At 50.7% G+C, this 23,603-nt stretch overlaps 1 protein-coding gene across 1 annotated transcript in view; it reads left to right on the top strand.

The window, feature by feature from the left end:
- SCHIP1 (schwannomin interacting protein 1) overlaps positions 1-23,603 on the top strand; it is a 212,224-nt gene that overhangs the window by 167,782 nt on the left and 20,839 nt on the right. The window lies entirely within an intron of this gene.

Genomic DNA, 23,603 nt, shown 5'->3' with positions numbered 1-23,603 from the left:
ATGTATTTGGATGAGAAATTTAGTGAACATGTAACAGCACATGTCTGGTGAAGAAATAACAGCTTCTGGTTAAGTTAACTTTCCGCAGTGAAGCCAACCAGAAATAACTCGGCGCTTTGGAAATGGTGTTGCTGCTTCCAGCTTTGCTAGGCAGCTGCTCCTCTCCCTGAGCACCAACAGATTAATACCAGCCACCCCAAATCGAAGTGACCCACTGTTCCTTGAAGCAGCACCCTGAGACCCAAGACGTGAGCGAAGAGAGGGGATATTTTATTTTGTAATTGCTTTGATCTGGTAGCACCACCGTTGCCTTCCCTTGATCCTCCCACGGTTCAGGTGTTTGGCAAACGGTGCCTTCACCCCTTTCCCCCTCGCGGCTGCACAGCCCGACTCCCTTGTGCTGGTCAGCGTGCTTCCCAGGCAAACACCTGCTTGCTCTGCCGTATTTCAGGCAAGCCGCTATGGCAGCGAGCGATGCACGGGGCCTGACTTGACATGTCCGAGCTGGCCGGACTGTTGTACAGCGTGCAGGTCCTGTAAGAAAGCAGGGTGTTAGGAGAAAGAGAGGGCTCTGAAAGCCATAAAACCTACTCTAAAACCTACTCTAAAACCTACCAGATGCTGCAGTGAGTCCTCCGCATACTAGAGAAAGAAACAGTGGTCCTGCGCAGCGCCCTGTACTGTCACGGCAAGGTGACAGCAGGTCTTGCGGTGTTTGGGGAAGAGTCTTGCCAAACCCAGGTGTGGGACCCACCAAGGCCGAAATGAGCGTCGGTGCACCATGGGCCTGCTATAAATGAATAAAAGGTGCTAAAAGTGAGCTTTGCTGGTTAAAGCCTTCTTGTTTGTCCCTTCCTGTTCTCAGTGAAGGGAATGCTCAATGGGGAGCCGTTTTCACAGGTGGGCTGCCCTTGCTGGAGGTGCGTGTGGGTTTGCAGAGGGGCCCGGCAGCGCTGGGGAGCCCCGTGTCCAGCACAGCGCTGTGGGGATGGGGCCGGGCAGGCTCCCAGCCTGGGGAGCCCCCTTCTTCCAGGGAAAGCGGCGTAGACGGTGGCAGTAGTGCCTTTTTGCGGACATGGCTTAAACCTTTGCTCTGCAGCTCGGTCAGAAAGGCAGAAGAAGCTAGACTTTGCCTGCCCCTCCCCGCCTGGCTCTGCATGAAAGGGAGCAGCAGCAGGAGGACTCGGCTTCCTCTGCGGCTGCATCCTGATGGGATTAGGAAGAAATAGCTTCAAGACCGGTTAATTGGATGCCATCCAAGCAGCGCTCGTTTCCCATGCAGTTGGCCTGCGGTAACGAGTCAGGTTCAAGGTGCCTCCTTGGCTGGAGCAGACACTGCTCTGCCTCCAGATACTCTGGTAATAGCGAGGCTGTCGCTGGCACCTCCCAGGCCCAGCGTGCCAGGCGCTTGCAAAAACTCTGTGAATATTAATTATCCCCCCGTCAGGCATTTTTAGGAGCCAGTCCTTCCTTCCAGGGCTTTGTGGACCCAAGCGAGGACAAACAAAAAATGCTAAATAATTTCATCTTTTTATAAAGAGCTTTTCTTTGCTTTCTCTAGGTTGGTACGTTGGTGCCTCTGAGTAAAAGGCAGTAAGTGCCAAAACCATCTTCTTTTCAGCAGCCAGACACCAAGAAACCATGAGTCAAGACAGACCACACAGCTCTTCCTGCGTTTTAAGTTAGTAGGGAACTTAGTCACAGTCCAGCCGGTCAGCATCTTTGGGTATGCTTCTTAGTTGCAGTAGCACGGGCCTGATCCTGCCTTGATCAGACCCCTCGTATATGTTAAAATAGTGATTGCAGGGTTGTTAGCTGTGTGGGATCTCTGCTGCGCCCATACTTCATCCTCAGTAGATATTCTCCCAGATGAGAAACAGTTTATGGAGGCATTAGGTAAATTAGTACTCAAGCAATCCTATTTGTTTCCATACAAATGCATTTGTCCATTCCTGGTGTCTAAGAAAAGCCATGTTTTGGGTGAAAGAAAGCAATGTGGAACAGACTTTGCAAAGGATGCTTCGTTGAATTTTCTTTAATCAAAGTTCTCAGCATTTTTTTTTTTTGTGATGTTTTGCAATTCTTGCCTACAGCAACTCCTCCTGCTGACCAGGCCTTGCAGCTGTAAGCAGTGGCTAGTGCTGGTCACAGGAAGGAGCTGGTAGCACACTGCGCACGTGGCAGCCTGGTGATAGACACCCTTCCAAGGGGAACAGGCACATCAGAGGCTCGGATTCTGCCCCAACATACCTGCGTCCACCAGCTCTTTTATATTCAAAAATATCTTCTGAACTCGATGAAGAGATTTTTCTGGTAGACTGCCCAAAGCTATGTGAAGACCTTGGCTTCACCGCATTGATTATTCTAGGCGTAAATGGATATTCCCTCTTAACACCGAAGGATACTGAGTTGGTAGCTGGGATCTTCTACACCCTCTGAGATACCGAAGTAAAACTTCTTAAGAATAAAGCGTGCACGTGCTTAGTTGTGCCTTGCTCACCTCATTCCACTGAAAACGCCAAGTCTTTGAGCCTCAGAGTTGCTGTAGGCAAAATGTTCTGCAGCTGCAATTTGGGCCTGCGGGGAAAACGCAGAAAGCCCCAGGGTGCTGGGAGGGGAGCGTGAGCCTTCTCCGTGGAAGATTCGCGAGCTGCATTTCTGTAACTGCGGAGATGCTCCTTGGCTTGGAGGTGCTGTTGAGGAGGTTACCAGCGTCCCTCAGTTTGCAAAGCCCTTATCAACCCTCCTCCTTGTCTGTTACTCCGCTTTCATGTGAAAATGCTATTTTTTCTTTTCCTCTTATTCAGAGCTTGCACCTTCATGTTGAAGCTGATTGAGAGAGACGCTGTGCAGCAGAATGAAAAACTTCTTACCTGATCGTTTCCTTCTGTGAGCAGCTTTTTCAGTGGTTCCTTTCACGCTGCTTGTCCAGTAGATTACAACACTATAAACTGCAATTTCTCTGTCGAGGGAGTCTGAGGTATAGAAACAGCGTAGGGTTAACGGCTTATCAAGGAGTTGTGTTAGTAATTGATTGCTGGCAATTTTCTAAAGCTTCGGAGAAACATCACTGGGGTCACTGGCAGAAGGTAGGGCTTTGTCCTGAGGCCTCCAGCCTGACGCAGGTGATATACTGGTGTAATGGCAGCATTGCACTTCCAAATGCATCTGACCTCAGAATTATTGAGTGCAGAAGCTATGGGGGTATTTGCAGTCTGCAGTGGTAGGGCACCAGAGGCAGAAGGACTGATCTCGAACCATGGCATGAGGTGAACTGCTCAGATTTTCCAGTACAGCTGCAAGGGCTGACAACAGGCCAAGACTGTTTTTATTCGCAGCGCTGCTCTCTTGTCTTTGTCGTTACACTTGGATTCTCATCTGCCTTCACGAGTGTTGAAGTTCTAAGGCCTTGTTTCACTGCTGAATTATCGTTATTCTGTTTAAAGTTGAGAGTTATGTTGAAATAGCCCGTGGAAGCTGCAAGTAGTGTTTGTGCATGTGTTCCCCTAAAAAGGCTTGTAGAGAAATGAATGCTGTTACTGATTAAATCTGTGCTCAGAAGAGCTCGTGGGCAGGCGGGAGACAGCCCCGATGAGGAGAACAAGCGCGGATTCTCTGTGTTTTGGCCTCAGGAACAATCAGCTATTGTGTGCAAATGCAGCCCTTGCTAACCACACGCATGACTGGCATGTCTCTCTATGCCTCTTCTCTCCAGGTGCGTCTCAAGTGCGGTGGTTTGAGCATCCCCGCGTATTCTGTCATCTGAACCCCTGGAAAAGCCACGTGCAGTCCTGCTGCTCAGCGGGGTTTTCTATACATACAGACCTAAGCAAAAGCCTGAGCGTACTTTAACATGACAAGGACCTGGGATGTACTCCCAACTGCTAGCCTCCACCTAGGAGACCTTCAGTCAGCGTGGACACGGGTCTGCCGCGTGTTTGCTGGGCTGGGTTTAGCGACTGGAGATTTAACTTAGGTTCTGCTCACAAGTCATTGCTTCTGCTATTTGTTTTGGTCCTGGTTAGATGGAGAGAAGGACCAAGGAGGGAAAAAGGGGGGGGGGGGGGGGAGGAATGGGGATAACTGGGTTTGTATTAGTTGAGTTGCTTGTTGGTCAGATTTGGAGGAGGTTTTAAACCAGACTAATCTATATTTGATTATTGATCTGCCCTGTATGCTATGCTTAATTTAAAGATAAAATAGTGCGTGTTTCACCTTTCCATTTCTTTCTTTCTACTCACCCAGACTATAGGGTTATAGGACCCATTTCTTCCTGTGCTTAATTGTGATGACATCAGTGACTCTAGTAAAGGAAAGATTAAATAAAGGCTCAGTTTTGACACAAAGATGGTGCAAGTTAAAAGCTGTAATGAAACCATCACATGCTTTTCTGTCCGTATTGATCCAATTCAAGCAGACACCCTAAAGTGAGTCACCTGTGGTAGTTATTATTTTTAAAGACTCACAGAAAACAGTGTGTTATCTTACTAATTAAAGCCAGAAGTTTCCAGAGTAGATTCTGCTAGGAGGAAAGAGTGCCTAGGACAGAGTAGAAGAGTGGGGGAAAAAACTGATTTAAGAAACAAGAATCTTTCTCTTGCTCTTATATGGTGCTGCTTTGTTACCCGGAGCAGCCCGCGGGTTACTCCTTCGTTCCATGACTAATAAGGCTCAGTTAGGATCCACCCTTGCTTATCCTGTTATTTTTAGCTTTTTTCCATCCTCACGCTGAGTGTGCCTGCCCTATCAAAAATTGTAACTTCACACCGTTATTTTCAGTACCGCTTTGCTAACCAGAAGTTTTATGGTAAGAACGGTGGTGTCGGGAGCGAATAGGGGCTTGTTTTTTATTGCTGACATGTTTTGGGAGCAGTGTTGTTTTGGGAGCTTCTGGTAACCGCTGCCCATTTCAAAATGGGACATGTTTATTACATGTAATCAGCTTTCTGATTTACAGGCTGTTGCAGCATAGGCTTTTTTTTTTTTTTTCGTCAAGTGACAGTTTGGGTTGGGGGTAGGTTTTGGAAAATTATCTTTGCATCCATTTTCTTAAAGACTGAACACGTGAAACAAACATCAGAGTCGAGTCAGGTTCTTAATATTTTGCTCACGTGGTTCAGGATTTTCCTCCACACGTTAACTGCAGACTTCCAAAAAACCCTGCTCTCAGACCTCAGCAGTTTAAGGATTTGCACCTCCGGATGAAGGCTTATTGATTTTGGAGAGTTGTGTGTATAATGTAAGAAGGCCAAAAAAAAGGAAAAAGAAAAAAGTTAGATTGGTGCCAGGCTCTTGCAGCAGGCTTTAAATTATGGGCATCAGACTTTGAGAACTGTGTGAAGCATCGCCTTATGTTTATTTTTATCCCGACCATGAGTCAGATTGAGATTTGTCTTAGCAGACTCATGTTTTTATTTAGGAAGCAGTTAAATGGTACTGCTGTTACCTGTTCGTATTAGTGTATTCATGTTGGCTATGTGTTTGAAAATGAGTTTTTTGTTTTTTTTTAATTTCAGAGCGAATTTTGTAATACAATTTCTGTTTCTGTTTATTTGTTCAGCCTGTAAATACTTGTTCTGTGCTTTTATCATCTGCTTTGCAATAAAAATGAGGTCTAATACGCAAGCCTGCCCATAAATAAGTCTTCTCAGCCACTCCCTGCTTCGGGGAACGGGGGCAGTAAAAAGGAATCGATGGGCTTGAGGCAACTGGTAGCAAAATACTCCCTCGCTGCCCACAAATTTTGAACTCTTGACTCCTTGAGGGGTCAGATAATTATTCTTGGTTTTTCAGTTCCAAACGATAAACCACCGGGATTGTAAGGTCATTTCTGCCCTCTGTGGACCAGCTGTTAAGCGAGCAACATCACTCCTCATGCCAGTTGCAGGAAGCCAGTTTCTTAAGGCGGGCATGTTGTAGCCTCTTTCTTTAAGAGTTGTTCTGGCTGCTGTTGCACGGAAGAGGGTGCAGGAGCGGCACCTCCTGTTTCCTGACGTCCCTTGGTAGGACGTCGGCTGTGTTCACACAGGTATGAGGGAGGCGTCTCCTGTCTCCTCTTGATAGCTGAGGCCCTAAGTTTTCTTGTCAGATAAGTTAACGTAAAGCCTGTCACGTCAAGGTGTTTCATGTTCATATGCGCCACATTAAAGACAAATCAAGCAACTGGAGGTTGCTTAATAAAAATGGAGCTTATGTTTAAATCTGTGTGCCTGCATTGCCAGGCTTGAGCGTCAGGGACTTTGTCGCAATTAAAAGGCTTTACTATTTCAGCCATACGTTGGTTTTGGCTACCTTGGCAGCCGGTTCTCCAGACCGGTAGCGTACTGGATGCTGAGCGTTGGCGCGTAGGACGTGGGATTTCTGTAAGCGGTCGGAATTTGGGAAGGTTTCCATGTAGTCCTTAGCGTCCCCAAAGAGACACGCTCACAAATGAGGCTAATTCGCAACGTGCTGAAGTGGCGAGCGCAACCGCTGGTTATTCCAGCAAGGCGAGCGCTCGCGAGCTGGGACCGAGTTAGTTACTGTCGTCTCCCGCGCCGGCTCTGCTGCGTTTCTCTGGGTGGGCATAAAGGAAGGGAAAAGGCTCCCCGTACGAAAAACTGTGCCTCGTAAAATCTGTGTAGCGCACAGTAAGATGTATTGACAAGCAAGTGATTTACCAAAATCTGATTTTCAAAAAGGAAAAAAACCTGTGTTTACTGTAGCTTTTTGTGTGTTGTGCTTTGTCCCTGTGTCACAGGGACCTCTAGTGATTCAGATTGCATTGCATATGATGGGTCCTCGATCCCGAGGAAGAGCCGCGTGCGTGACCGCGCACCGAGGCGCTCGCCACAGTAAGATCATCTGACGCCGTGTCGTGGGAATTATTTCATGGAAGTGTGGGGAAAATTCAGTCACTGTGCGGGTGTGTTTTACAGGACTCGTGCTTCTCCTCCTTCCTTTTGGCTAAGTCTGCGCTCGAATCCTAGCTCTGCTAAGCTGTAACTTGTCGTTTTGTTGCTCAGGCTCGTGCTGAAGCGCTCCCGTCAGGGCCGGCAGCCTCGCTAGGACAAGCAGCACCCGTCGATGGCAGGCTCGATGCAGGAGCCGAGGAGAAATGGGGCAGGAACCTCCCTTTCCCATGAGATCGAGCCTTTCGCCTTCGAATTGGGCGATGTTGGCTGGTAGCGTGAAGCTGCTTGTGTTTCCAGTGCCCTTAACTCACGGCGTGTGTGTGTGCACATGCCTGTATACATTTGTCAAGTAAGTTTTTCTCAGAGCACCTTCAAAAACTGAGGAAGCTGAGGGTTACGCTGTTCTTCGTTCTCTCCAGGAAAAGCTTTGTCTCTTTTCCCTCCCTCCTCTTCTCCTTCCATCTTCTTTTCCTTTTTCTCCTCCTCTTCCATCCCCTCTCTCTCACCTCATCAGTAGATGCTCCACCAGCCTCCAGCTGTGTTTGATGGGCTGCTGGGACTGCTCCTCTCCCGCGGGACGGTGCTGGGCACAGCTGCCTCAGCTCAGGGCAGTCGTTTTTCCAAACCAAATCTTAAATCTGCGTGCCATTTCAAATGGAAAGGTGTCTGACAGCAGCTCAGCTCAGCTTTCCCCTGCCCCCCATCCGGAAGAAATAAACGGGGGAGGAGGAGGTAGCAAAATCTATCCGAAAGCTGTATGTAGCAAGCCTGAATTTGCTGCACAGCGAGAGGGATTTAAAAATGCGTAACCAGGTTATTGTTTCCATTAAAAAATTCTACCAAATTTGTTACCGAAGAGATTTAACTGAACTTATGAAGGTGTTTTTTCAGAGTTCACACATTAGAAGAAACGGCTTTAATGATTTCAGGTTGCTTCTGTATAAATATTTATATAGCCAAAGACTTGGGAAGCCCGATTCTTTTATTTAAGACCTCAAATACTTTTTAAGAGCAGGAAATGAAGGAAAAATTGTCCTAAGTCCCCAGCTGGACGCAATACTGTTGATACTGTTGGTACTGGCAGCAAGAGGCAAAATAAGGCTTTCTTGGGGCGCGTGGTTCACGTGCACTCGCGTGGACGTGTGCCGACGCAGCGCGTGTCCGCTGCGCTTCTGCACGAGCACCCGGGATGCGAAGATGAGATGCTTCCCGCCAGGGTAGCGTGTTGAGAACAGAAATTCTCTTAAAAACTGATTGCTGGCTTTCTTCCACGACCTGTTTCGTTGAGAGGAGCAGGTAGCAGCAAGTTTGCTGTCTGTGCCTACAGCTGACCTAGTTTCCTGGTAATCTGTCATAGCAATGTGGGTTTTAGCCCTGTTGCCGATCGTGTTATAGGAAATAATTAGGGATGCTTTGCAGGGTTCGTTTCAGCATCGTTTCCTGTTTTATACGCCATGTATAGCCTCATTTAGAGTTGGTGGATATGAGCTGCCCAGGACGTGCCCGTTTGCTGTGCACGGGCTAAATCGCTGTTGGGCGCACGCGAAGGGAGCCTGGGGCATCTGGCCTTCCCAGCCGAAACCCTGGGCCCTGCTGCCGCTGGGCAGTCCTGCGGAAAGCTGGGTTTAGTAGCAGCTATGCTTTTACTCAAGGACGAGAGCAGCTGCTTTATCTTCTCGCTGAAAGACCTTGTTAGAGGGTCCTTCAGGTGCTTCAGCGCAGCCTTGGATGTCTGGCTAGGATCCCCGGCCGGATGTCTCCCTCTTGCGACTGCCTCGTAAAGGCAGACGGGGCTGTACGTGCTGTTCGGGCCGCATGGGCACGTCTCGGGGTGGAAAATGTGCTTTTTAGAACAAAAGTTTGAATGCGAGAGCTGTGAGTGGGCCTCCCCTCTCCTCTTTGACCCTGGTGTCTCTAACCGTCCACCTGTGGATTGTGAATGCCTTTTTTTTAACCCACTTCCCATCGTTAGGCCAGACTAATTTAGCCTCGTTTTGTTGCAATTCAAGCAGCTCTTTAGCTGGCAGTTCTGCGTGTCCGTCTGTCTCGCAGGGCTTCGGCGTGCGCGGAGCACAGCACCTGCGGGAACGTGGTTTGCTTCGACCGGCACCAGCCCCGTGGCTGTGCTGCGTTGCAAGTGCCACCCCAAAAAGGGGGGCGGGGGGAAGGAAGCCGCCCAACTTGCACTAAGGGGCGTGAAGGGGAAAACCTGTGGTTTGCGATGGGTTGTGTCCCGTGTTTGAGAAGGTGGTGTGGGGAGCTGCACGTGGGGGCCGGTCCGGCGGGGATGGGCCGCAGAGCTGCCGCGGGATCCGCAGCTCCTGGGCCTGGCGCTCCCTGCGCGGGAAGGAGCGGCGCAGCGGGCGCGAAGCAGCGCGGGAAAGCCTGAATCTTGGCCTGCCAGCCAGCTGTAAGCGCTGCTCGGTTTTAATTCAGGCTCGATGCTGTTTTGCTGCAGGGGAAAGTGATGGAAAAGATTTAATTCTGGTTCAGTTGAGACGCTGTAAAAATAATGTGCTGCGACTGACTGACTGACTTGTGGTATTTGCCCTCTCATCCAAAAAAAACCCGCTGCTTTCCTAGAACTTCAGATCTCCTGCACTGTGTGCGTCGCTGCGTACAGGCCAGACGTGCTGAAAATTGCTTGTAGCTGATGCGATTTACTACAAATACTTTCCCCGAAGGGACAGAGATAGCGCTGGTGGGTTGTAACATTTTCATTTGTTTTTGTTGATATAAAAACTTGCAGGATCTAAGTTTTACGTTGTCCTGCCAGAAAGCTCATGTTCTCCGTAGCGTTTTACATGACACGAACATTACGTTTCCAAAAGAACTGTTTATTCCTAAGAAGGCAAATAAAATTGCAAGGAGCCAAGTATAGCTTTTCTGTTGCTGTCTCACCGTATTCATTAGTAGCTGGTAGCTGAAACGGTTCTCTGTTCATTAGTAGTAAATAATTGGTCAGATATCATAACTGCCTAATGATCAAACCATTTCTAAATTCTCCATTAAGCGTATGTGATCCAGCTTATTAACTGTACCTTTGAAAATTCAGCCTGTGCAGCTGCATCAGCAAGTCTTTCTAGATCAGTTTCATGAAAAAGTCTGATTGTTTACCTTATATTCTTTCACTTTTGTATCACCAGAAAGTTATAAATACTTGAGCGACTTAAATTACTCACTCTAACTCACTCTAAAGCATTTTGACATACGACACATCAGAGGTATCATAATGTGAAACTGAAATTACTGTAACCTTCTGTTCCACGTTTTGCGAGAAGATAAAATCGTGTTTTGATTGTATAATGCCAAAGACGGTTTCTGTGGGACACGTGGCGAATTTACTGCGTTGCATTTTGGACAAATCTCTTGCCCACAAAAAACCTAGCATGAGATTGTTAAAATTGCAAGAGGTACACTTGCAAATCAAAATGCAGCCGTCCCCTCCTCGCGCACTGGTCTTCTCCATGCTCTCATACGTGGGCTTTTGTTCCCGCAGGTTGATTTTACTCCGATGATGTCATCTTCGGGTTTGTAAGGAGGAACAAGAAGAGTTTTATGCTAAAATGTCAATGCGCGAGTTTTTATCTTAAAAATTGACCAGTTGCTACCCCAGCGCTCCATAACGGTTTGGTAAAGCTTCTCGTTTGTAAAGCACTGCCGAAGCCTTTGTGGAAGTGAAAAGTTTGTGGAAGAGGGAGGGAGACTGCTTTGGGTTTTTAAACCACCCAAGGGTTATGTCCTTGTGAAGAAGAGTAACACAAAAATGTTCCAAAATGCTGGAAGACGCCTCATCGTCTCTCTTAAACAGAGAAATAATAGTCTGTCGCATTAGACTTGCAGCATTGAACGTAATCCAAACAAATACTCCCCTTTCCGAGCAGATTTCTAGTATTAACTGATTAAAAAATAATCTTTTTTTTTTCTTGCTAGGTTTAAACGCTGGTAAAGCTTTAGTTTGGCTTAAGGAGGAGCTAAATCCGTAACTCCGAGTAAACCATGAGCAAATAAAGATAAAATCCCATGATTCCATATATAATTTTCCCAGTTCTTTGAAAGCTTGCTGGATTTGTGCAAGCATAGTTGTTACTTGGGCAAACACCATCGCGCGCAGCGTTTGTAGTACAAACTCTAGGCTCTGATGATTAAAAAGCTCCGTATGAGTAACTCTGAGTAGGCAACGCACAGCAGCCCTGGCCCGAGTAAGGGGTTCCACGCCGCAGTCTGCGGTTGGACTCGGTGCCTCTCCCTTTGCTAGATGCGAGTGGCTTATTGTTAAAATCATAATCCATTTTTACTTGTGTTACGTGATCCAAGTATATATGTGGATATAGAGAGCTGACATTTTAAGAAGGAGCGTATTAATTCGGACTAGCTTTTTGCATGAACCAGATTGGTCTGCCAATTCCAGCCTGAAAAATAAACGCTTCCCCAGCTAGACCGGATAATGCCCATCGGAGGGGGACTGCGGGCAGGAAGAGAGTTTCACGTGTTTTCTTCTGAGATGAGAAAACCCAGTGCTAGCCCTGACTCCTTAGAAGAAGGAGGTTCCTTCACCTTGCCTTCTCCTGCCTTTTTTTAAGGGTTGCAAGACCATGCCATAAATACAGTACTGGGTAGGCTCTTGCAGCTGCTAGAGCTCAGTCACGCAGTACAGGAAACGTCTGTGTAAAAATAAACATGCGGGACAGTGGGAAGTTATGAACGTCTAAGGAAAGGGGCTGTCTGCGGCTTCCATGTGAGTAACTCTTCTGTATTTCTTCACTTCCTTCCCACGGGTGATGAGAATTTGGCCTGCTGAACTGCTTTCCTGGCCTCTCGGCTTCCCAACTTGATAAACTGTCTAGTGTTTTGTTTTGCTGCACACATATATAAAAATATATTTTTTATTTCTTTCTTTCTTTCTTTTAAGAAGTGTTTTCCTTGAGCAGGAGCGATTGTGGGAGCCTTAACCTCCTCGTATTATCCCGTCTCTCCCTGCTTATAGTTTTTTTTCCCTTTGCGCTGGACCCAAGCAGATCGCAGGGCAGCGGAGCAAGAGCTGGGGACGCGTAAGCGGCTTCAAGCGGCACAGTCGGTGTAAGCCCAGAAACAGCTTTGCAGCGTGCTTGGGGCTGGGTGCCGCATGTCCACCCAGTGCAAAGGGCCAGGCCAGCGCTGTAAAAAATAAATTAAAAAAAAAAAAAAAGCTGAGATGTACACAGACTCAGAAATCATACATCTTTCTCCAGAACTGGGGGTACCAGGTGTTGTTTTGCCTTCTGTAGATGGATCGTTACTGAAATCCTACTGCTTAACTACTGCTGCTGCTCTCCGTGTGCCCGGTGAGGTTGCGTTTGCGCTCTGCGTTGCGGGGCGGCCCGGCGGCAGGGAGCGCGGGAGAGCAGGTCGCCGCTGACGTCGCCGATGCGGGCTGGGGCTACTGCTCGCCTGCAGGACTAGATTGCTCCCGTTCTCCTCCAGAGAGCTCTCCAAAACACCCAGGGAGTTGGGATTTGCCCGTTTCTGGTGCCCCGCTTTAACCGTAGGGCACGTAAAGAATTTCCCAGGTTTGGGAGCTGGTTAACCCAGAGCAACTGCAGCATGTTTCCCCCTCTCCCTGCCCCTAAAAAGCACAGGCGCGTTTCCCTTTGCAGCAGTGACACCTCCCCCTGCCCCAGGCCCTTGGAGGAGATCAGGAATTGGGTGTTGAAAGGGAAGCGTTTGCTGTGGATGTCCAGAGGTTGTTAGCTGGCCCCTTGGAGATGATCTCTAGGACTTTCCCTGCCAGCCGTGCGGGCAACGCCGGAAGCTGTGTTAGAGCATGCCTGAAAAAGAAATGTAGAAGGAGGCAGTGCAGATACCCGCCTCGCTCGCTCGCTCCCTTCCTTCCGTCCGTCCGTCCTCAGGGAGCGTCGGTTCACGCCGACCCACCTGGCGGGCTGCCCGAAACCTCTCACTCCGCTTAATCACTCGCTGCTTTAGTTATTACCTGCCTGTCTGACTTGCCTGCCGAGTGGGTAGCCGCAAACCGGGGCGGAACAGAGCAAATCTGTAAGTTCGGCTTTTCCAGGCCAGAGGCTGCAGCGCTGCCGCTCGCCGGGTCCCGCTTCGCTTGGCCCGGGCCACGTCAGTCCTGGGCCGCAGGCGCCGGTCGGCCTGGGAGGATCGACCGTCTCGTCAGCGGGTGGTTTTCTGGGCACCAGGCTAACATGTTAAAATGGCACTGTCGTGTAATTTTGCAGAAGGGGTAAGCGGTTACGTGGCTGGTGCCGAGCCTGGGCTGAGCGAGACGCGGGCCGCCTTGCCGGCGAGGGACGGCGCGGAGCCGCCGCGGTTGGGGCGAGAGCGGGAGCGAAGCCTGGGATCCTCTCGTGGCGCTCGCTCCCGAGACGCGCGGTAGCGGTCGTCAGCGGCCCCGTAACATGCGGAGCCCCTCGTAGCTTTCCACAGCTGTTTTTTTTCCAAATCAAGCGCGAGATTGCTGCGGTGTGTTGAAAGGGCTGGTTTCGCCGCAGCGTCTGGGAGCGCCCGCCCGTTGGAGCGGGAGGCTTTGCCATCCCGGAAGCGGCCGGGAAGCAAGAAGAAGGCGTCGTGCGGAGCTTCCTCCGTCCCCCCTGGGCCGGTGCTCAGCGCTGCCCACGGGGGGCCTGCGAAAACGCTCTCCTGAAAACTTCTCCGGGACGCGGTTTTTTCCTTGGAAAGAAAAGCGGGACAGCCTTCGCCGTCGAGTTTACTCTGGGGGTTTGATCTCCGCGGTCTTTGGGCCGAGCGCTGCCGCCCGGAGAGCCTTGTATTCCCGTGCCGGGACGCGGGGCGGAAGGAGGATGTCTTTCGGCTCCTATCTAAAGGATTCGGCACCCCGAAGCGTTTTGCAGAGGTGACGCGTGCGTCTCAATGTTTGTAGCTACGCTTCGTACGCGAGCCGGGCGGCCGGATCCCAGGGGAATCGCCGCTTGCTGGCCGCGCCGCAGGAGGCGCTTTGGGCTCCCCGGGTGCCTGACGCAGCGCTGGTGCGGTGGCTTTTGCAGCTCTCGGAAAACTTCGTAGCGGCAGGAAAAGGGACGCGCGCGTGCAGCTTTGCACGCCGAGGGCGGCGGGTGGCTGCAGGTCAGCGGCGCTCGAGCCCACCATCCCTGTGCCTTTTTTTTTTTTTTTTTTTGGGGGGGCCGTTTTCCCTTTAACGAGGCCGGGAGCGCTCCCGCACCACGCGCAGCACCAGAAGGTCGCACCAGCCTCAGCCTTTCCTTTGTGTCGGAAATATAATTGGCGGCTGGTGCCGGCGGCGGCGCCCGCTCCCCCCCCCCTCCCTCCCTCCCTCCCCCTGCCCGGCTGGCGGCTCCCGCGGGGCAGCGGCGCCGCTCGCTCCTCGCCAGCGACGGCACTGCCGCTGCGCAGCATCCATCTTACCGCTGCGGGGAGGCGCCGGCGGATGCTGCAGCTCGTCGCCGGGCCGCCGCTGTGACCCTGCCCGGCGCGGCCTCCGCGCTGGATGATGCTCTGAGATGGTGCACCAGGAGAACTGCTCCTACCAGGTGAGGCCGCCCGCGCGGGCGGAGGGGCTCCCTCGAAGGAGGGACCGCGCCAGGTGCGGGCGAGCCGCTGGGCTGCGGCTTTCTGAAAGGCTCCGCGCTGCGGGTCTGCGTTGGCAGGCGCGGGGAAACCCTGCGGGGCGCCGGGCCGGGCCGCGCAGGCTGCTCCCGGCGACGGCGCGGCGGTGGCAGCGGGCGAGCAGCAGCCGGGCCCCGCTGCGCTCGCCGTCCCGAGGAGCGGCTGTACGCTTTCTCCGTGCTTTCGCTGTGTGCGTGTTTGTGCACGACCGTTGCCCCACGGGAGAAGGACTTGCGGGTGCAGCCTCCCCGTGGCTCGTGCTGTTTTGCTAAACGCTGGGTGCGGAGCAGGGGATGGGTTTGGGGAGCTGGGTGGGGTCCTTCCTTCGTCTTCCTTTTCAGAGAGGGCCAGCGGCGTTCGGTGCGCCCGCGCGGCTCGGGCTCGATTGCGCTGACAGGTTGTTAAATCCACGCGATGCTGAGAAAAGCGTTTGCGTGCGGGCAGTGGCGAGCGTTTCGGCAGGTCCCTGGCGGGCGCTGCCGGCCGGCGCGGGGAGGACTTTGCGCCGGCACCATTTCCTCCGCGTCGGTCTCTGCAGCTGCGTTTCATTCAGACTTTGGTCTGGGTCTTGAGACAAAATCTCTCTTCTTGTAACACAGAGCGTAAAGGGAGAAGATACTAAAGCGTAAGCACCTATAGAAGAAGAGTTTAAAAGATGCTTTACCGCAGGTATTTAGCAAACGTTTCTGAAAATGAACTTCCATTTTTAGCTCCTTCCAAATAAAATCCTGCTCTTTCAGCCTCCGTTCCAGTGGATCTGCTTTTTCTGCAGCTCCTAGCCTGTTGCTCGCCGGTGTTTTCCTGATCGGTGCCATTGTTTGCGTGCGGCGGCTGTTCTGGCGGCCCGCTTGCAGCAGCGCGAGGGTTAAAGGCTGCCTGCTTTTCCCGGCCGCTGCTCCGCGGGGATGAGCCGTGACTAAGGCGAGGAAGGTGCCTGGCTGAGCCGAGCAGCAGCGCTGCTGCCATGAGGCTGGGTCGCAGCCCTGCATGTTAATGCGGTCGTTTTGTTGTCATCGTAGCGCTGCTGCTGCGTTTTTATCCGTTTTCATCTCCTTGCTTATTTAAGAGCTATTTCTGGCGTGAAAAGAGCCGGAAAGATAGAACGCAGGTCTCTGTTTTAGCAAAGTCCATCACAGAAACAATCTTTCAAATGCAATTTGTTTAAAAACCTCCCTGCTGCATTGCAAAGAGCAAGCGAAACACCCGCCCCCCCCGCCCCCCGCCACAAACAAACCCATTAACCTAAAGGCCAAGTTTTAATCCTGTTGTGGTCAGCAATCCGGGGTTTAGACTCAAACTGGAAGCCCTGAATGATTGGATTTGGGCATGGCTGGCAGGCCTGGCCGCGGGGGAAAGGGGACGGCGGCACTGGGCTCTGCTGCGCTCCTGCGGCAGCCGGGCCAAACGCTTCCCGCGTTGCTCCGGGCTTACGAGAGCTGCAAAATAAAATAACTAGAGAAACAAGCCAGTGCACAGGGAGAACTTGAAAACATGTTTGTTTTAGAGAAATTCAGCATAAAAGTTAATCCTGCAAATTATGTCATAGCTGAGAAATGAGGTGCACGCCAAGAGCAAGCGTCAGAGGAGTTCAGAGGGCGCTGAGAGCGTGGATGAGCCCGGCTGCTACCCGAGAACGACGGTATTTCTGTTTGCGCACGTCACCGTGCCGCACGCGTCGTCTTCCACGGCCTAAGTGAGCTGTTGCTGCACTGTCCGAAATGAAGCCGGGCCATAGGCTCCCTGAAGCTTTCGGACGCGGCTGGTACCCGTATTGCTGCGGGCTGAGTCGCTCCGGAGGCTGGTTGTGGGCTGCGAACCTTTTTCCCTCTGGTTCGTGGGTCTGAACTTGGGCCGGGTCCTCCTGCGTGGTCAGAAGCCACCAGCATCTGAGGTCTCTGCAGTGGCCTCTTGCTCAAGCTCCCGCCTGATTAGCGTCACGCAAGCTGCTGCTGTCCTTAATATTGGTATTGACTGGTGAAAGCGGGGGCTGTTTCATCTTCCAGCTGTGCCCCCTAATCCTGGCCTGCCAGCTGTGCCCAGCTGTGTTGTACTGTGTGGCTTCCCCTGGCAGCCGGGGATTTAAAAAAAAAAAACAACAACTAAAAAACCTCCTTTTGTAACCTCTGCAGAATATTTAAACAAGGACATGTAGTCTGAAGGCTACAAATAAATCCAATATAAAAGAAAGCTATATTTTTCTTAGTTATTTCTCTTTCCCTTTTTCTGTCTCACAGTTACTTGTTTTCCTGTGCCAAACATCTTGTTTAGGGCTCTGTCGTTCTCCTACGACCTGCCAAGGAAAAGGTCAGCTGCTGCACGGCCCTTACAGTTTTGCAAGGTGCTGAGCTGGCGCAGAGTAAGAGCACAGTGTGTAAATCCAGACCTTAATACAGAAATTAAGGTGCAGTTATTTCCATTTTGTTCTAATACACGTCTGTTAGCAACGCTTTACTGGCTTGCCGCCTTAGCCAGCAATTTAACTTGTATTGTGTAAATGCTTGTGTTCACCGTTGCCCCACAGGTGCACCCTTGCGCAGAACAACGCTTTGAAACTTCAGGCTGTTGCCGGCTTTTTCTGGGTTTCCTTTACCCTTGTAGTGAGAACTGGCGGCCTAGGCCAGGAGCGTGCTCTCCGTGCTGCGCCCTTGGGTCCCTAGCCTTTGCGTGCCGCAGAACCACAAGTGCGTAATAAGACCATATTAACGCCGTCTCCGTCGGTTGGTTTCTAATGCGCCTCTGAAAAGCTGGGAAGTCCCAAGGCATCAGGAGGCTGGGAGGCGACGGCTCTATGTAACGTAATATCCTCCAGGCGGGAAGCTGCCCCTGGGAACCATTTTCGGTTTCGCAGCCGACCATCGAGCGCGAGCTGAACGTGCCCTGCCCGCGGGAAGGTCACTGCCTGAAAACGTTTCCAGGCTTTACACGTGCAACGAAAATAAAAATAAAAAAACTGATATGAATAATTAGATTGTATTTCCTTAGAAATCCTGGAACTAGCTCAAAAAACGAGGTGCCTCTGGGGAATTCTGGCTAATTGGGTCTACGGGCACGGTCTGCCCAGGCGGAGGTCGGGCAGCCCAGCTGCAAGGTTGGGCCGCGGCCGCCAGAGGGGCAGGATGGATCAGTAACGATTCTCAGTCCGCCCTGTATGCGTTTCCCCGGCAGGTATGGGGAAGCACTTCCCTACTGCAGACTTTTTTTGCGTATTTGTAAGGGGAGGATTCCTTTCAGAAGGAACCTTTTTAGCACGGAAGCGTTGCTGTAGCTGAAGGTCAGACTAGCCGACCTGGAGTGGACGAAGAGGAAGGAAGGGTAACAAGGTCCCGTTCCTCGGCGGTGGCTGGCCACGCTCTGAGCAGTTGCCGGGCTGTAAAAGTCACAAGCTTAAAATATGAAGTGCTCATTTAAAAAAAAAAAAAAGACGTTGAGATACTTTTATTAGGTTTCTTGTATTTGAACTCTTTAGGGCTTGTAGCTGTAGGCTTTTATGGCAAGTATAAATATGAGACTGTCTTTTCTTTTTCATCTAAGTGACTATAAGTTCTCATGTCAGACTATAACCCCAAGAGATGGGCTTTTGAGAAAATCACAAATACCACAAAACCCAAACTACCACACTGGAAGAACCAGCAATGCTGCTGTTGTCTCTTCTGGGGCTGGAGCGAAAGTCAGGACAGCTCCTCTGCCTTCCAGGAGAGCTGGAGAAATGCTGCAAAATGTTACAGCAAAGGTACTGAAATTCATTTGCTCATACAGCACACTGACCGTTAATACCAAAACAATTGCAATAAAATAAAAGAAAACAAGACCTTCTCTTTTAGAAGATGTATCTTAAAAAAAAAAATCTACAGAGTGCATAGAAAATATTTTATGCGATAAAGCTCAGGTGAACGTCTTCAGAGAGGAGCTGTGGTCAGCATCGTCCCTAAACTTGTCCCAGTGCCTTGTGCTCTTTGCTCTGAGGTGGAAGGATACGGGGGTGACATTTATTCAGCCCTTTACGATGAAATAAATGTTCTGTGAAATAGTTCTGCCAACATGAGATTTCTATGAATAGTCCGCCTATCAAAATCAATTCTGTAAGATGTGTGTGTGGAGGGTAAATGAGCAGCCAGTCCTGTCTATTTCCAGACTCTAAAGCTAGAAGTCACCTTTCTGGGTCGAGCCGTAGCGTTGCGGGGATGTGAGCGTCGGGTTTTCCAGAGGGGGTGCCCAGAGCAAAGTCCCCGAGAGTTTAGGTTTTTCACTCTGACTCCTGTTATCTAGTAGCAAGGTAACTTGCAGTATTCGGAAAACTGATCCTGACCAAAAAGGGTATGGTGGGTTTTATCTCTCCCGGCCTCCCCACGACGGAATACGCTCCAGGAATGGTTAGGGGGCTTTCTTAATGGCTCAAATGAGCATTATGCATACACGTAGAGTTAAATCTAGATGTTTGCTTGTCCGTAAGCAATCAGTTTGTGTTTCAAGTGCACAAACTTGATGTGTCCTGTTTTCTTGCCTTGCTTAAAAGGAAAAAAAAAAAAAAAGCCTTGAATGCTCCCCCTCCAGCACACTTTGGGGAGCCCAGAGGAGTTTCGGATGCGAGCTGGGGAAGATGGCATATAAGGAGAGTGAAGCCGGGCCAGGGTTTCCTGAGCAAAGGCTGCGTTTTCCTGCTTGCAACAACCTGACCGCAAGGAGGGCGGCGTGACCAGGATGCAGGTGCCCAACTCGGAGGGGAGACGGGGGCCGTCTTCCCAGCTCGGCTCCTGACCTCCGGGCAAGCCGTTTCCTCCTTTTGTACCCCGTCTTCCGCTCCCAGGCTTTGCCTGTCTCTTCTCTTTAATGGAAGAGTATTTTCAGGCAGGGGCAAACTGGCGGTGTGGCTGACTGGCAGCGCCCAGCGCAGTTAATCCGTGAGCTGCGCTGGGGCTGCGAGCGCTGCACTGACACAGACAGACACAGTTGAGCAGAACTGTGCTAAATATGCCCATTATAAGTTTTCTTTTTGTTACAAAAAGAAAAACAGCCTCGGGTTGTTAAGCCTGTCTCGCCCAGCGCTACGATTTAAATTCACTAAATAGAGTAGCAGGTTTTGCAGCCGTAACCATGGAATCGAGTTTCATAGCTGATGCAATTTGACGTGCACTTTTCTTTACCCAAGAGGAATCCTTAGCTAACAGTGCCAAAGTTAAGCGTACCTTGTATCGTCGCCCCCCGCCGTTGGCTTTTTTGTTTGAACGCTCTGTTTGAGACACATGCTGTCGGTGTGTGCGTTTGAAGCCTGCACGGGTTTAGCAGGCGCGGGCGGCAGGGCCGGGTCCTCTGCAGGTGCCTTCACTGTCACGCGGGAGAGGAGCTGGGGGCCAAAGGTCTGGCTGCTGCACTGAGACAACCCCAAAATTCATTCGTCTTGTCATTCTGGTATGCACGTTTCAAAGCAACGTTTGCCGTGTTAGCAGTGAGACAAGGGGAGATGTGATGGTTTCTGGAGCGCCCGTCGTCCCCTGGCCACGGAGAAGGCAACTCAAACAGGACTCCAGAAACAGTTGCAGGGGTGCAAAGGACGCTGCTTTATCAGACCCAGCTGCATGTCTGAGAATATTTTCATTTGGCTTTGGCATGTTGCCTTGACTGAAGATGCTTTTTGAACGAGGGTTTTCGTTTAAGATTGTGGTGGAGACAGTCTGTACAAATGGCTTTAATAAACCCGCTCGGCTGGAATATGCCCATTTTTAGCTGGTGCGATGGTCTCTCCGCAGGGTTATTCCTGGGAGAATCCCAGCACGCATCTCTGCAGCAGGGTTTGGGTAACAGGCCAGAGGTTAACTGGCCCGAAAGCTTAAATGAGGGATAAAAAACTCAAATTTTAGGTGGAAAGTGCTAAGTATATTTTCAGTAGAATATCTCCCTTGAGAAATTCATTCTGAGAAGGAAGATATGCTCTGTTAGAGGCCTGCAGTTGTGCGTGATGGGGTGCAACTTTCCCCTAGAGTTGCAAAACCCTTCAGCCTGCCTCAAGTCCGCTTCAGCTGCACGAACAAGAGTTTCCAGGCTCACGAGTTAGGCTGGCGTGATGCTTTTGCCCGGCAGCCCCACAGACGTTCTCAGGAGCGAGGTGGGTACGTGTGACGGGTCGGAGCTCCTGCTCTGAACAGCCCGGCCGAGGCCAAGAGGCAGAGACGTCCCCCACTCTGCAGATGGGGAAATGAAGATCCAGAGATGAAGTGACTTGTCCTGAAGCGGGTGGGAAGTGTGTGGCAGATTGAGGAATTGAACCCGAGGCCCAGTCCAGTGGTCTTAACCGCAAAATCCTTCCTCTCGGACTAAATGATTTTTTTCACATTTATTGCACTTCTTTTCTAGCAGGAGGAGAAAATGTATCCGGGGAAGAGTGACCCACTTGTATGATGACTTGAGCAAAACTTTCTTGAAAAATTCATTAGTGTTAAGTAGGAAGTATTTTAAAGGCATATCCAGATAAGAGTGAGGGTAGACAGGTGAAGTCGTTTAAATTGCATACAAACTAGTCAAGTTCCAGGTATTTGTTACTGCTCCAGCATTTCTGTTATCAGCCGTGTGGCAGGCTGTCTGATGCAGTCACTGTGTGCCATAAATTTGAAGAAAAACAGGATGTTTGTGGAATAGAGGAGCGCATTTCGCTTGCTTTGCGCTCTCGTCTCCGACCACGCGGCTGTTTGTGTTCCCACGGCCATCGCCTTTCAGGCAGCGCTCCCTGTTGCAGTTCTGAAAAGGAGTTCGTTGCGCATCCTCAGCATTTAAATCTTAAGTGTGCCCAGTTGCCTGATGAAATGCTGTGTTTTTCCATAAAACGAGGAACTTTTTGTACCGTTTGACTGAAACTTTAAAGCTCACCTTTTCCCTCCCTCCGCTGCTACACGCAGGCATGTGCATTTGCATCAGTTCTTCTGTACGTTTTGAGATTGATCAGTTATTTGGCGCTAACCTTTTTTGCAGCGATTTCTAAATGTTTGTAGAAATAAATGAAACGGGTGATGCATATTAAAGTGCTGCTCTAGGCTATAGGCTTTACTATATTCTGAACAAAGATACACTGGGAAATCAAGTAATGTTATCAAAACAGACATCAGGATCCCTACTGTAGGGAAAGGAAGTTAATTTTAGTAAGACTGGGAAACGACACAATGAGTCAATGGTGGAGAGGAACCAAAAATAATAAAATATCCAGCTAACTATAATTCCCAAATGAAACAAAGTAATTACAAGACAATGTCCTAGGAAAATAATTGAATTTAAGCAATTTTATTTGTTATTACTGTTTTTCCTGAAATTTCAGAGTGGAACAGTGCTGCAACGCATGTCCTTAAAGCTGGTAAACTAAACAGAAAATGCATTTTGGGTGAAATAACAGCAGTATGATTCCGATGTATCATATAGACATACAGACACAAACTTTGTAGGGCTATTAAAATTATTCGTCTAACATACAGCATAGTCGTGTCAGACCAGGGATCAGTGCTGCTGTTGTTACGGTAAATAAGGAGGGACTTGAACACAGACTTTGGAGATACGGAAGACCGGCTGCATGCGAGGAAACCACGCAACCAAACCCTTTTTCCTGACCTGTTCGTTGACGTCTGTGGTCCCATACGCAGTGGGGTGCTGCAGCCTGATGCACCCGCTTTTGGCCCACCTTTGGAGAGCAGCTTCTCGGTGAGGTGCCTTCAGGCAGAGCAGGGTCCAAGCGCCTTTTCCACCCTTCTGCTCCCACGGGAGAAGACCTGCGTGGCTGTGAGCCCGCGAGGGCAGTGTGGATGCCCCGGTTCCTTGCTGCCAGCCTGCCGTATTCATGAGATCTTCCCAACCTCGGCACCGTGGGAGGAGATCTTGCCTTCGCCCACACGCCGCCTCTCTCTCTCTTTCCAGCAGCCGGTGATACGTGGCAAGCTTTTCACGCCCGCAGTAGATCTGACATGTTTTAGATCTCAGCAAGGATTAAACAGGAATTGTATCGGGTTCAGGAACAACGTGGAGAACTGAAATGTTTGTGAAGCCATGGGCGTCACTGCGTAACTATTTAAGAAACCAATGTAAGCGCTAAGAAATTTGGAGGTCGGAGAGCAGCAGCAACCTTCTCGTGGTGGCTGGCTGGCTTGAGAGCCGGAGTCGACGCGGGTTACTAAATGCAGTAACACCGCTTGCCCTTGTACCAGCCTGTGCTGGCATAGCTTGACCTGACTCTGGAGATGTGCGAGCTTGGTGACAAGTCCAGGCTTTGTGCTGGCTGCCGTGTTTTAGCCAAGGAATAACGTATAAAATAGAAAATTCCCGAGCTAGATATTTGTAGTGTGTAAAGGATGAAAACTTTATTTGGTAGTAGACTTTGCTGTTATTGCATCAGGGAGAAGACTGAAGAGCTCCTCTTGCGATGAAGATCACTGCGGAGGGGTTCGGAAATCCGCCTTTGCCTTGCTTCAGTAAACCGGTCCTGCACCTGGAAACGGAGCCGCTCCGCTCCCGGGCGCTCTGATCTACCCGAGATATTTACGGTAGAAAACCCCGGGAGAAACCCCCTTCCTTTTGCCTCCCGTAGCCGTGCCTAGGCCGCCGTGTTTAGATTAGGAGGCGAGACACCAGGTTTTTCCCTGCCCTTGTGCGGTCTGCGAAGCAAGCTGGCTATTTTTATCGCGGGCTGCCGGCGGCGGGGGGGAGGCCGGCGGCTGGTGGCGGGGCGGCCGCCGAGCCGCGAGCTCGCTCCTGTCAGCTGGCCGCCGCGCCGAGGCTGCCTCTGCCTTTATTAGGGAAAAGCGGCGCGCTGCGGGGAGGCTTCTCGCAGGAGCGCTCGGGGAGACGGGCACGGCGCCGGTCCCGCGGCCCCCGCGCCGGGTCTCAGCCCCGGGCAGCCTCGTTTGATGAAGAAGAGCACAGTGAGTTTTTAGTTGAAAAGTTTTGATGCCGCAGTTCAAGGAGGGAGGAGAGCGCTGAAGTGACCCCGCGGCATGGGCTGGGGGCGCAGGGCGTCCCGTCTGCCATGTGCGGGTTTGAGGGTTAAAGCATGAATCCGGCCAGTGATGGAATGGATGACATCAGCAGCAAAGCATCCGCGCTGGACGTGGAGGGGAATTATAAAAAGGTAAGAGACAAAAAGAGCCCTTT

This window comes from Struthio camelus, chromosome 9, assembly GCF_040807025.1.
Source record: "Struthio camelus isolate bStrCam1 chromosome 9, bStrCam1.hap1, whole genome shotgun sequence".
NCBI lineage: Eukaryota > Metazoa > Chordata > Aves > Struthioniformes > Struthionidae > Struthio > Struthio camelus.
The sequence above is the reverse complement of the archived record's forward strand: the minus strand, read 5'-3'. Positions and strand labels throughout refer to the sequence as shown.